Source organism: Lacerta agilis, chromosome 17 (genome assembly GCF_009819535.1).
Source record: "Lacerta agilis isolate rLacAgi1 chromosome 17, rLacAgi1.pri, whole genome shotgun sequence".
Lineage (NCBI taxonomy): Eukaryota > Metazoa > Chordata > Lepidosauria > Squamata > Lacertidae > Lacerta > Lacerta agilis.
The window spans coordinates 10,517,922-10,528,640 of NC_046328.1; positions in this window are offsets into that span (position 1 = coordinate 10,517,922).

Consider the following 10,719-nt stretch of genomic DNA (forward strand, 5'->3'; position numbering starts at 1 on the left):
TCCTTTTGGGTGAAGACAGAGGCAAAGTAGGTGTTGAGCAGTTGTGTCTTCTCAATGTCACCCAAGAACATTTCATCTTCTCTATCCAGAGGACCTACTACGGTACTTGCTTGTGACTTTAGAAAGTATGGCAGTTAGCTTTGGTGGAAAAACTGATGAACAAACTAAAGCTTGTGAGGGATTTGCAGAGAAAGGACACATTTACAACAGTTTGGTATACCTTCTTCTTTGGTGATCATTCGTAGCGGAGTAAGATTGTCTTCCATGAACATGGTCTTAACAGTGAGTCCGTCAGTGACTGTGGAGGCCAATTTTGGATCCACACATCCTTCCACAGTGGGGACATAGGTTTCTGGGCAGAAGTTGATCATGGTTTGCCAAACCTTCCTTACTCATAACTCGTTTCTCCTTTTCGCCCTGAGTTTGTGCCTCTTCAAAGTCCATGATACCTTTGATAAAGGCTGTTCTCCAACTGGAGCGCTCGCAGGCCAATGTTTCCCAGTTATCAGTGCTTATACCATATTTTCCTTGAGAGCATCTTAAACCTCTTTTGTTGTCCACTAGTATTTCACTTTCCATTCTTAAGTTGGGAATAGAGTAGCTGCTTTGGAAGACGATAATCAGGCAATAAAAAAATATCAAGTTATTAATCTGTGAAATCAGTATCAGTACATACTAATTTCAGATTTTTACTGCCTCTGAGAGGAATTTTCCTACAACCAGTAATAGTATCAAACTTATCCTTGACATGAAATAAGTCACCAATTGCATGTTGTCTCGTTAGTATTGGATTGATTAGACGCTGTCAAACTGGTTTGTACAGATTACAATGCAATAAAATGTGTTCCATACATTCAACATCCTGGGAACAGCCTATCTTGGTATATCTGTATTATTTGTACAGCTAAAGAAGAAGTGGTGGCTTGTGTAACCTGTGACAGGTGGATTGTCCTGCCCAGCTGTCAAACGTAGCTCTCTCAGCTAGGAATACAGGAAGCTACCTTAGATCAAATCAGACCCATCTAGTTCAGTATTGTCTACATTGACTGGCAGACGGTTTCAGACTGGGGAAGGGACATTCCCAGCCTTATCTGGTAAAGCAGACATTTGGGTAGCTGGGAGGCAAGGCAGTGAGGTAGCTGCCCTCCCCGTAAATCAATACAAATCTGAGGTTCTGTTCCCCCCCCCCCAACAAAAATCCTGTCTACAACATGAAAGCAGATGCTCTACTACTGCACACCAATCTTTCATCCCTGACTGCCTCACATTGCAAACTCATCCTAAAACTATTACAAACTGTAACCCTAGGTTCTTGATCTTTCCTGGGAACTATTCTGTATTTTAAACTCAGGTGATAAAGAGTCAGAATAATTTTATCAGGCTTTCTTTTTTTTTTCTTCTTCAAACGCTATGGGGATATATTCCCCCGAACTGGCTAATGCCATTTCTTTTTCCTTTATTACCTTTTCTCCCCAACAATTACTCAGAGATTTTAAACAATGAGCCATCATGTGGCAATGGAAATATCAGATTCAATATCCTTGCGCACTTGATTGACTTTGTAGAGGGGGAAATAAAGCCAAAATTTGTATGGATGATCCAGCCAGGTTTTTATATTTAATCTCCTCTATAGATTGCATTCTTTTAAAAACTGGTTCTCTCTTGTATGAACCCTTACAAGAGATCTTGCCTTCCCATGATAAAACCAACTCCAAAGAAAAGCATTCAAGGTAGCCTGGGCTCAATGTAACACACTCCCTATTTAGCAAAGGAGACAGAAGTGAACCCACTCATTCATCTCCTAAAAGTTCCAATGCGGTCCACTTTGTATTTGTCTTCCAGGAAGACAGAATCAATAAGCTATCAGTGGACTGAATTACATGCCAACATCCATGTGGTTTACCCCCAGATAGTCCCAAGCCTTGAAGTGACATTCTATTAACTCTCCTCCAGTCCTTTTCAAGACCGCACAATTCCTTTTTCTCCCACTCCTGTTGAGGCAGAAGAGAGTCTCTGAAAAATGAAAGAACCGTTGGGAGTAACGCAGCAACACTTGCAATAAGTTGACTGAACTTGGTGTGTGTGTGTGTGTGTGTGTGTGTGTGTGTGTGTGTGTGAGAGAGAGAGAGAGAGAGAGAGAGAGAGAGAGAGAGAGAGAGAGACGGGAAGGTGAAATATTCTTCCCTTAATTATTCCTTCTTGAATAGAACTTTCTGTAGATTATTTTCCCCCTCAGTGCTAAAAGACAACTGAAGTAGGGAGCAGCCTCAAACAGCACATAATATCTGAGACAAAAATAAGGCTAAGAAAGTCCAGATAGATATTGTTATAAAAATTCTTTAACTGGGTCCGTCTCCAGAAAGGAGGCCATAACCCCGGGAAGAGCGCTATAATTTAAGAGCCCCTTCCCGACAACGCAGCACAAAGACAAAGACAATACTCCCAAAACAAGGCCTTGTTTATTAGAAACTGCTGCAGCAGGGTGTTTTGCAAGCAAAAGACCTAGAACAATGGAGCATAAGCTCCTATATAGACTTTTGAAATTGCCCCCCTCCAGCTCAAGACCACCCCTCCATACATCATGGACACATCATGAAAGGGGAGGTCTGGTGGCAGTAATCTGAGCATCCTGGACCCTGCCCCCTGCCTCCTCTTGCCCTCCACAAAACCCATCAAGTGAAAACAAAGGAGATATTTACATTTCCCTGCTTCCCAGCAAAGTTAATCACACATTTTCGTCTGGCACTGGTATCAGGATGCCAAGGATTTTCACTTTAATTCCTGAGATAATGGGAAGGTTCCCCCAACCCCTCCTTCCTTGCAGAGAAGCAGTTTATCAGTTTGGGAGTGAAAATTGGTGTGAGGCCTGTTTTTCCTGTGTTTGCTTGGTAAATTAATAATATATTATATATATATAAATAAAAGACCTTAAATTCTTACAACAATATCCCCACCAACATGCAAGCAGCAAATAAGAGACAGAAACTCAGAACCACCTAATCGGTTTGATTTTGAAGAGTAGCCAGTTTCCTCTAGAGGCAGTAGTTATTTTTCCTTCTTATTTTCAGAGCCTTTGCCCAAGCAGATTAATGACAGTGCCTAATATTCTGCTGTACTGGATGCAAAGGACATTACATCCATCATGTCCTATAGGCCAGCTGTATGTTGAACAGCAGTAAACAATCACTTGGTAGCAGCTATGTTCTCAGGAGCTATCAGGCTTCGTAACTGCATTACAATGCCAAGGGCAGGCTGTTTATTTTGTTGTATTAAAAAATGGCTCCGGAAATGGAAGGCCACATATCACGCCTCTCCACAATGGTCTGTTTAGCACCCACTTAGGCAGAGGAATCAAATTAAAAAAACAAAGCCATATGGAAGAAGTAAGAAACCAACGAAGGAACAATGGCAAGAAAAATGGATGAACTATGCGGAACTGGCAAAACTAACAAATAAATTGCGTGAAAAGGACAATCGGGACTTCAAGGAAGAATGGGAAATTTATACAAATTATTTGGGGGGAAAAACAAAGAGACTTAAAATCACTGGCAGGATTTGAATAAATATACACAAATTTTACAATTGTATAATATGCAGAAACAATATTGAACTAACAAAACAGTTAAGGGAGATGGGGGAAGTCCGGGAGGGGGGAGGGTTGGAGGGGGAGGGAAAAAAGGGGGGATGTATTTGATTGTATTGGTTGACAATTTGTACGGATTTAAAACTTTATTAATAATTTTTTAAAATAAATAAATCAAAAAACAAAGCCAAATAATCTCTAATTGTTAATAAAGTAGCAGAGGACAATACTCAGATTATAGGGGAAGAGGTAAGTGGCTCCTTAATAAAATCTACAAACCTACATAGTTCAGAAAATCTATAAAACTCGCAATGCGACAGTTTCTCCCCTTGAAGGGCTACGTTTCCAGCATTTGTAGAACCAGAATATAAGAATAATATAATATAAGAATATAAGAATGAAAATGTTGGATCTTTTTATCATATGTGGTGGGAGTGTAAAAAGGTGAAAAATTATTGGAATGAAATATATAATGAATTGAAGAAAATATTAAATATTAAAAAAACAGAAGCTTTATTATTAGGCATTACATGTACAGAAATTAAAAAAGATGATGTAAAACTTTTCCAATATATGGTAACAGCAGCCAGAATTCTAATGGCACAAAAATACATTGCCGACGAAAGAGGAGTGGATAATGAAAATATTGGAATATGCAGAGTTAGATAAAATGACAGAGTTCGAGAACAGCAAGATCAGAAATTTATTGAGGATTGGAAAAAAATTGTAAATTATTTGAGGGAAAATACACCATTAAATACGTTAGTAGGATTGCAAGAGGCTTTGTAGTAAAGAATAAATATTGTTGTATGATGAAATAAGCAATGATTACGTTAGTTATGAATATTAAAGCAATGATATATGGAAGAAATATAAAAACAAAGAGGGAACAACTTTGGAAACCATATGGAAGGCTTGAGGGAAGTCCTGGCCTAAGGAGACCAAAATATAAAATGTTTAACATGTAATAAATTGTAAATATATTGTATGTTTGTAAAAATTAATAAAAAGGATTATGGGGAAAAAAGAATGATATTATTATTATTAACAATCATTTATGAATCTCTTCCCACGAGGCTTCCTGAAGTAATTTCCAATACAACAGCATATATAAAACTGTCAAAACAAATCCATATTAAAAACAATTAGAAACATTATAAATATAAAACCAGTTTAAAAGAACAACAGGACCAACTGTACTACTAGATATTATAAGCAGCATCAACCGCTTTAAGCAGTTGTAGCTTCCCCAAAGACAGTGCTGTCAAGTATCCCGTTTCCCCCGGGATTCTCCCTTATTTTAAGCAGTTTCCCGCTGCTCTCCCTTATTTTTTATTTCCCTTAAATTTCCCGTTTTTAATGGAAGCAGCTCCTCCCCTGTTGGCCAGGGACTGGGTGGGAAGACCTCGCCTACTTGGAGAGAAAAGCCTCAGCCCTCAAAGCAAGTGGGAGCCGTTTCCCGTGCTTACAGGGGGGTGTATTCCTCCCCCTGCATCAGCCCCTATCCATTGCCGCCGAGCCCCTCAGCCGGCTGCCTTTGAGCAGCTGCTGCTTCCTGTCCTGTTTTGATTGGATCAGACAAGAAGACAACGGGGCTCCATTGCGCAGAGCACATGGCTGCCCTCCTCTTTGCTGGCTGCCCTCCTATTTGCTCCGCTCCAAGCCCGAGGCCGCTTGGAGTTTACATTGATGCTCCACCCACTTTTGCTTCTGACTCCACCCACCACTGACATGTGACTGTCCCTGGGATAGGTGAGACTGCTGATCCCTTATTTTCAAATCCGAAACTTGACAGCTATGCCAAAGAATCCTACGAACTGTAGTTTGTTAAAGGTGCCGAGAATTGTTGGAAGAGCACATTCCCCCTCACAGAGCTGCGGTTCTCAAAGTGGTTTAAAAATCAATCCTGCTACCCAGGGATCTCTCAGAATTGTAGCTCTCTTGAGAGGAGTAAAGGCCTCCGGTCCTAATAACTCTCAGCACCCTTAAACTACACTTCCCAGAATACTCTGGGGGAAGCCACGATTCTTTAAAGTAGTATGATGCCTCTTAAAATATATAGTGGAGATCAGGCCTGAGTAGCTAGGTCTCGTTCAGTCCATGATGCAGCTGTGCCTTTCCTTGCTCCTCTCTCCCTTTCATGCAGGCACCCTAAATGCTCAAAACACTTTGTTCCTTGTCCATAGATGCAGTTGCACCGGGTGTGTGTGTGTGTTAATACATTAGAAAACAAAAATAAAGTCACAGCAAGCATATCTCCACAGTGATGCAGCTGCCTGGCATTGTAATCTGAACAGGTGCCAAGTTCAGGGTTATAAATTTCCCTGGAGCAGAGAATCCAAAGATTCTGTCAGTTCTGATTATTTCCCATTCCAGTCTAGCATCTGACATGAACGAGACAACCTGAGCTTGCCCATGGAGTACCCTCGACGTCTTTCCATTGGGCATGGTGCTTTCATCCAGAAAGACCTACTCGCTTCTCAGGGTCAGCTGAGGAGACAGTGCTTCAGGTGCCTTGTCATTGCTTTCCCTTTGAGAGAAAGATGATTTCAGCTTTGAAATTGCCCCATGCATTCTGTTGGCGTACGCATAAAACAGAACTGTACTTTTCTTGTAAGTTAATCTTTTACATGATTGGAGCAGTACCGTCATATTATGTGAAACAATGGAAGATGCAGACATTTCCTCCGTAGCCTGAACGAAGTATTATTATTATTTATTTATTATCATTAGCTTTTCTTATTGAATTTTCCACAAAAAAGAAACAATAAGAAATGCAGTCAAATTATAAAACAATTCACTCCACACAGAGTGAGAGCCTGGATGCTTTTGGGAGCTGGGGGTGCTGAAGGCTGGTAAGTTACTCAAAAGCCACAGAGTAGGGCCCTCTTTGTATGAGACAGGAACTGTTGCTGTTGTTTAATCTGTTTCCATCTGCTTGACTGTTTTGCTGATTTTAACATTATTTTTCATTACTTACATTGTTACCAAAAAAAATCTATAAAAACCCACAATAAACTATGCGTTAAAAAAAAGACCTATCAAGGAAGATTGCAAACATTTCCATCAACCTTCACAATGCGTGGCTGCCATTCCAGATTAAATGTATCTCCTTGCCACAGCCTGTAATGCTCCCAGTAGCTGCTCACAACAGATATCAAGCCCTTGGCAATAATTTCAGACAGCATCGTAAACAGACAACAAATTCTAGCAGCAATGGCTAACCAGAGCACCATTACAACACACAGATGAAAAAGACAACTCGCAGAAAAGGGAACTTTGCCTATCAGAGATGAACTAATGGTGGTGCTATTGCATAAGGAAGCTTAAGATGAGGTTGTCCAGACCACCACTGTTTTACTGTGAAACAGATTTTGATTCCAAGGTCCTGAAGGGAGGACGAAAGAAATCCAGCATATTATCCTGTGAAAAATGGACAGCTGCATAAAACTATTTTTATTGGGGGGCAGTGGAGAAAAAACCCATGAATAAAGTAATAAATACAGTGGTACCTTGGGTTACATACGCTTCAGGTTACATACGCTTCAGGTTAAGAACTCTGCTAACCCAGAAATAACATTTCAGGTTAAGAACTTTGCTTCAGGATAAGAATAGAAATCGTGCTCTGGCGGCGCAGTGGCAGCAGGAGGCCCCACTAGCTAAAGTGGTGCTTCAGGTTAAGAACAGTTTCAGGTTAAGAACGGACCTCCGGAACGAATTAAGTACGTAACCAGAGGTACCACTGTATTTCAACCTTCCTTATTGGTAGATTCACACATTCAGGCACTGTAATGCTCACACAATGCCTCTCACAATTTCCTAAGGAGAATTTTGGGGCATCTGGATGACTCAAATGGGATCCACTCCTGCACCCTCTCACACCACTTCTGGGACTAGCCATTTAGCCACTCCTCTCAATCAGCTGGCATCTAACAGGATGTCATTGAGATGTGGCTGTAGCTCAGTGGTAGAACATCTGCCTTGCATGCAGAACGCCCCATCTCTGGCATATCCAGGTAGGGCTGGAAGAGACAGCTGCCCAAAACCACAGAGAGCTGTTGCCAGTCACTGTAGACAATACTGAGCTATGACAAATATTTTCCCCCCTTCCAGTAGCACCTTAGAGACCAACTGAGTTTGTTCTTGGTATGAGCTTTCGTGTGCATGCACACTTCTTCAGATACACTGAAACAGAAGTCACCAGACCCTTATATATGGTGAGAGAGTGGGGAGGGGTATGACTCAGAAGGGTGGTAGGAGTACCCCTCCCCACTCTCTCACTATATATAAGGGTCTGGTGACTTCTGTTTCAGTGTATCTGAAGAAGTGTGCATACACACGAAAGCGCATACCTAGAACAAACTTAGTTGGTCTCTAAGGTGCTACTGGAAGGAATTTTTTTTTAAAAAATATTATTTTGTTTTGACTATGGCAGACCAACACAGCTACTTACCTGTAACTGAGCTATGAGTACCACTGTCTGGCTCAATTTTTTATATTTTCCACCTGGCTACAGCAAGGAGAGATGACAATACTGAATTAGTGTCAGGGAAGGCTAGATGCAGAGGGAGGCACCAGTTGGGGAAACCCCAAAGGAAGATCAGAGCCCAGGGATTGGTGGTGTTATGACCATGAGTGGTTACAGCGAGAAGAGGGAGCAGACTGGGAGGCGGAGGAGGAAGTGTCGGAAGCTGAAGAGGTAACAGGGTTGCTTTGGAATTCCTTTGTCGTGCAACATTAAAATTCACCAGTGCACTATACTAGTGGATGGTGAATGCTGGATCTTCTAGTATTAATTTTAACCTGCCCTACCTCCCACCTTCACCCCCCATGCAATAGATGTTGATCTCTACCCTGGGCATTCCCCTCCCCGAAGCTGCTCAGATTATGAGCTTTATGTTTTTTTTAAAAAGGTTTTGCTGCCTTCTCCTTGTGCGGCAACACTTCCCCCCTTGCTAATAGGGGTAAAAATCAATTATTAAATGCATGCAGCACAAACTGTGTGAAGCGAACTGGCACTGTAGGAATCTTCAGCTTTTAAATAAGCAGATGACACTGATCTCGGGCTTGGGCTGCAGAAGGCTGATTTTAATTTGATAACAGTGGAAGTTGGTAAGGAATATAATAAAAAGAGGAAGACATGCATACTTCCTCCAGCACACAGCTTCCATTAAAAAGAAGGAGGAGGAAGATAGATCACAATATTTCACATTGGCTCCAATAGCAAGCCTTGCTTAATGGAATCCAGCTGCAGTCTCGCTCACTTTTTTGCAGTTTATGGGATGAAATGCTCTACATCATTGCTACTGGAGATAGAGGCCACTTCATGTTGAAATATTTTATTTATATGCTAGCTCCCAGACTATGCATTGCGAAGGACAAATGAGCTACATATGCCTTCTTCGCAACCGTCAGGAGCCAAACGGAGCTGAGAAAGAACCAGAGTGGGAATTCAGAAGCATCCAAGCACTTGGGCAACTTCAGTCTTATTTTTTGAGCTTGAGGCCGGAAATCTAAACTTATGCTACGTACTGTCCCATCCTGCCAACCAACGTATCAACCAGGGGTCAGCAACCTTTTTCAGCCGTGGGCCGGTTCACCGTCCCTCAGACCATGTGGTGGGCCGGACTACATTTTAAATAAAAGCACACATTCATGTCAAAACACCAGGCAGGCCCCACAAATAACCCAGAAATGCATTTTAAATAAAAGGACACATTCTACTCATGTAAAAACACGCTGATTCCTGGACCGCCTGTGGGCCGGATTGAGAAGGGCCTTAGGTTGCCTACCCCTGGCATCAACCATCGGTCAATAAAACAAGTGTTAATTGATTTAGCAATGCTAAGATGTTATTTTATCACCATTTTTTTGCTGTTGTGAATGGTCACTTGCAATGCAAATGGGGGCCATTATCATCTGGTGCTAGGGGCGATTGTTTTTATATATTGCTTCATTTATATCTTGGCTGTGTATGAGTCTTGGAAGACCTTGCTCCCTGCCTTGCAGGAGTTTTCCCACTTGGCCTGGGAGGGCCCTGATTGACTCCAGCTACAAAAGCTGAGGCTGCTGAACAGACTCTTGGGTTGGGGAATTGTTTAGGGGGGAGGTTGTTTGGGGGAGGGGCTGTTGCGGTTATGGATATTCATTTATGTATCTTTATTTTAGATCTTATTATGATTTAAGTGGAAATTGATTTGGTTGTGTACTTTTTGATGTTTTATTTATTGTTTATGACTTATGTTTGTAATTATGTATTTTTCATATTGTAAGTTGCCTTGAGCATGGTTTGAACTATGGAAAGGTGGCATACAAATAAAATTATGTCTGTCTGTATGTATGCTATACCGACTCCAATCACCACAAGTTCCCAGGGTAGCTTAGAGGGCAAAGAATAAAATACAGAATTAAAATTCAATGTAATAACAAAGAACCCAATAAATCAAAGCATGAAAACTGCTTTTTGTTAAGAGACAGAGTACTTTTATCATGTACGGTATTGGTATAACAAAACACAGGATAATGCTGAACCAGATATATGATTTGGAACATGGTAAGAACATTGTGCATAAATGTGCTTTTCTTTAATTCTAACATTCTATTTATCTTTTGTCTTTTTATTGTGCAAATGTACCTTTAGATTGACAATTTTTGTATTTACACTAATAAACCATTTGTGGCAGGAACAAATATAACACAGCAAACCATAAAATGCACCTAAAGATTTCATTTGTTTAAAAATGCTAGCCATTTAAAAGGCCTGAGTAAACAGTAAGAACCTTTACCTGGTGTTGAAAAAACCAATAAAGAATGTGTCCAGGAAAACTATTCCACAGCTGGGTGCCACCACCAAGAAGCACCTCCCAGAGGCTTCTGTAACTTTCAAGCAAATTCCTTCTGACCCCATACATTCCTCACTACTCAATTTTATAATGTGCCAAATCAGCACAGGTCCATAAAGGATCGGGTCCTCATTAAGATCCACTGAATCCTGTTCTTTAAATGTCACATGGAGACAGTAATGCTACAGTACAGTATTGGTCAAACAAGTTTATTGACTGCATTTGGACACAGGTGTAAGTGATAAAATATAGAACAGTTTTTAAAAGAAAACAGAAATTATATATTTATAATCT